The sequence below is a fragment of the Colobus angolensis genome, unplaced genomic scaffold, assembly GCF_000951035.1.
Source record: "Colobus angolensis palliatus isolate OR3802 unplaced genomic scaffold, Cang.pa_1.0 Scaffold2, whole genome shotgun sequence".
Lineage (NCBI taxonomy): Eukaryota > Metazoa > Chordata > Mammalia > Primates > Cercopithecidae > Colobus > Colobus angolensis.
The window spans coordinates 8,849,737-8,853,348 of NW_012115154.1; the positions used below are offsets into that span (position 1 = coordinate 8,849,737).

The window sequence follows — 3,612 nt, forward strand, 5'->3', positions numbered from 1 at the left end:
TTCCACATATCGTAGCTCTAGAAAACCCAATAAAGTTAGTTGTTATCCCATTGTGTTTATTATAATGTTTGTTATAATTGTTTGTTATCACTATATGTTTATTATAATGATAATTTCACGTGAGAAATCATTTCTGAAGATCTTTCTAAAAACTCAGTTTTAAGCTAATTTTCAAACCAAAAAAAAAAAAGATCAATCTCAATACTTTTTTTTTTTTGTTTCTTGAGACGGAGTCTCACTCTGTCACCAGGCTGGAGTACAGTGGAACGATGTTGGCTCACTGCAACCTCCACCTCCCGGGTTCAAGCAATTCTCCTGACTCAGCCTCCCAAGTAGCTGGGATTACAGGTACATACCACCACGCCCCACTAATTTTTGTGCTTTTAGTAGAGAAGGGGTTTCACCATATTGGCCAGGCTTGTCTCGAACTCCTGACCTCATAATCTGCCCACCTCGCCCTCCCAAAGTGCTGGGATTACAGGCGAGAGCCACTGCACCCTGCCCAATCTCAATACTTAAAAAAAATTTTATTTATTTATTTCTGGAGACAGAGTCTTGCTCTGTTGTCCAGACTGGAGTGCAGTGACGCGATCTAGGCTCACTGCAGCCTCTGCCTCCCGGGTTCAAGTGATTCTTGTGACTCAGCCTCCTGAATAGCTGGAATTACAGGTGTGTGTCACCATGCCCAGCTATTTTTTTGTGTTTTTAGTAGAGATAGGGCTTCACCATGTTGGCCAGGCTGGTCTTGAACTCCTGAGCTCAAGCAATCTGCCCACCTTAGCCTCCCAAAGTGCTAGGATTACTGGCGTGAGCTTGTGCCCGACCTCAATCTCAATACTTTAACCCTAAAGTAATTTGATCAACAAAATTATTATCTCACTTAACTGTTTCAATTATCCATGCTTTTTATTTTACTGATTAATTCAAAAAATGTTTCTTGAACACCTACTATGTGCCATGCATTATACCTGACTGTAAAGTCGTTCAGCCTATTTCAGGGACTCAAGTATATTCTCAGTGGAAAAAGATTCACCATTACTGAAGATTTTCAAAAGAACGCACCTCAAAATGACAATTCTAAAATGCTTTAGCAGGATTATTGCACTGAAATAAGTTCCTGACTTTTAAAGGTGATTCTTCTGAAGGGGACATTCTTGAATTATTTGAGTCTTCTCTCCTTAGCAACCATTCTGAATGTTCTCTCTAAGTGATCAGGGTCTGTTTGGCACGTTTTATTGGAAAAAAATATTTTACTTAAAGAGAGAAAGGTCTTTTATTTGGCAGGAAAAATAATGGAGAAAGTATTTTTGTCCAGTTGCAGTGGTTCATGCCTGTAATCCCAGCACACTGGGAGGCCAAAGTGGGAAGACTGCTTGAGCCCAAGAGTTCAAGACCAGCGTGGGCAACACAGCAAGATCCTGTCTCTACAAATAATTAAAAAATTAGCCACGTGTGGTGGTACATGCCTGTGGTCCCAGCTACTTGGGAGGCTGAGGCAGGAGGATCACCTGAGCTGGGGAGGTCAAGGCTACAGTGAAACATGATCCACTGCACTCCAGCCCAGGCAGCAGAGTGAGACCCTGTCTCAAAATGAAATAACAGTATTTTCTTTCTGATGGAAACGGACATTCCCACCTACCAAGAAGACTCAGGTGAGCACCCTCAATTCCTGTTTTTTAATTTTTAATTTTTTAGTATACATTTTTAAAATAGAGCCGGGGCCTCATTTTGTTACCCAGGATGGTCTCGAACTCCTAGTCTCAAATGATCTGTCCTCCTCATCCCCCCAAAGTGCTGAGATTATAGGCATGAGCCACTGTGCTAGCTTTTTTCTGTGGCATTAACTATCCTGATTCACCTGCCACTCCCCCTGCTCCTTCTCCTCCTGTGGCCCATTGGGGAATCTCAGTCTCATGGGACCAGGAAGTCAGACCTGGCTGTCCACAAGGCTCTTGCAGGCTGAAAGCAGACTGTACTCACCAGCAGTCTTCGGCAGTAACCGAACCTTCTGCTCCCATCTTCTCCAGTTAAGACAAATGAGAATGTTTCACTGTGGTTGGGAAAACACAAATGCATCACAAAGCAAAAAAAAACCAAAGACACCTCATCACTCTGCAGCAAGGGATGGCAGTGAGCAGCCAGGGGACATACTGCAGGAGGCCGTAGGAAAGGCCGCTCCCCGTCCCACCTGTCCCTGTCCGTGCTGAGACACGGGTCCCCCATAGCTTCACAGTAAATGTCAGTGAGACTGGGCTGGGCATGGGGGCCCACACCTGTAATCCCAGCACTTTGGGAGGCCGAGGTGGGTGGATCACTTGGGGTCAGGAGTTCGAGACCCACCTGGCCAACAGGGTGAAATCCCGTCTCTACTAAAAATACAAAAATTAGCCAGGCATGGTGGCACATGTCTGTACTCCCAGCTACTGGGGAGGCTGAGGCAAGAGAATTGCTTGAACCCAGGAGGTGGAGGTAGCAGTCAGCTAAGATCATGCCATTACACTCCAGTCTGGAGGAATAAGCAAGACTCTATCTCAAAAAATAAAAAATAAAAAGTCAGTGAGACTGAGAACTAAAGTGTTGCTGTGGCCTGAGAGGAAATGTGGTACTTTGTTTCCATCCGGGGCTCTCCCATCATTTTTTCTTTCTTTTTTTTTTTTCCGAGGCAGAGTCTCACTCGGTTGCCCAGGCTGGGGTGCAGTGGTATGATCTTGGCTCACCACAACCTCCGCCTCCCAGGTTCAAGCGATTCTCCTGCCCCAGCTTCCCGAGTAGCTGGGATTACAGGCGCTCGCCACCATGCCTAGCTCAGGGCTCTCCCATCATTCAATCACCTGGGCTGCCCCACTTTACAAAACACAACTGTCATTGACTCTGGAGGCTGAAGAGAGGGAAGCACCCGGGGTGCTGTCCTCAGGGAGCCGAGCACGTGTGAGTGCAGTGACATCTGCTCATCTGGGGATGTGACTTGGTGAGAGAGCAGCGGAAGAGTGAGACGGTTCTGTGCCCCTCTTGGAATTGCCCCGGGGCAGCTCTCTCAGGTCATGGTCTGTACAGGACAGCCCCAAGGCTTGGACGGTCCTTAAAGACTGCTGAGCCACCCTCAAGGAACGTGGTACCCCTTAAAGACAGCACCCGCAGCCTACTGAGTTTGGCCAAATGCTGAAACATCTGATAATAAAAACGCTGGTGTCTAATAACACAAGATGAAGCAGAAATGTAAACGGATCCCAACCCAAGAAACAGTTGGATGGGAGACTGAAGAGATGTTTCAGGATGAGAACGGGGAAGGGCAATGTTGTCCTAACTCTTCCCAGGCTAAGAATTACCTTCTGGGAGGCTTCTGAAACAAACATCCCCAGATTGAGTGGGAGGCCTGGGAGGTCTGCATGCTGGGCAGGTGACTCTCACCTTCAGGGAAGCTTTAAAAACACCCCTTGGGGAAAGCTCTAGGCCAGGGCCCATCAGGACTGCTTAACGGTGGAAATGACTCACGGGGTCTGCCACCTGTAACCCCGTCTCTAAGTCCCACCTTAGTCTTTGGGGCTGGGAAGGGGAGAAGCCAGCTCGTACCTGGTGAACTGCTGGACAGGAACCCAATCCTTGGCATCAGGG

At 47.2% G+C, this 3,612-nt stretch overlaps 1 protein-coding gene across 1 annotated transcript in view; it reads right to left on the reverse strand.

The window, feature by feature from the left end:
- DENND2A (DENN/MADD domain containing 2A) overlaps window positions 1-3,612 on the reverse strand; it is a 116,275-nt gene that overhangs the window by 58,111 nt on the left and 54,552 nt on the right. The window lies entirely within an intron of this gene.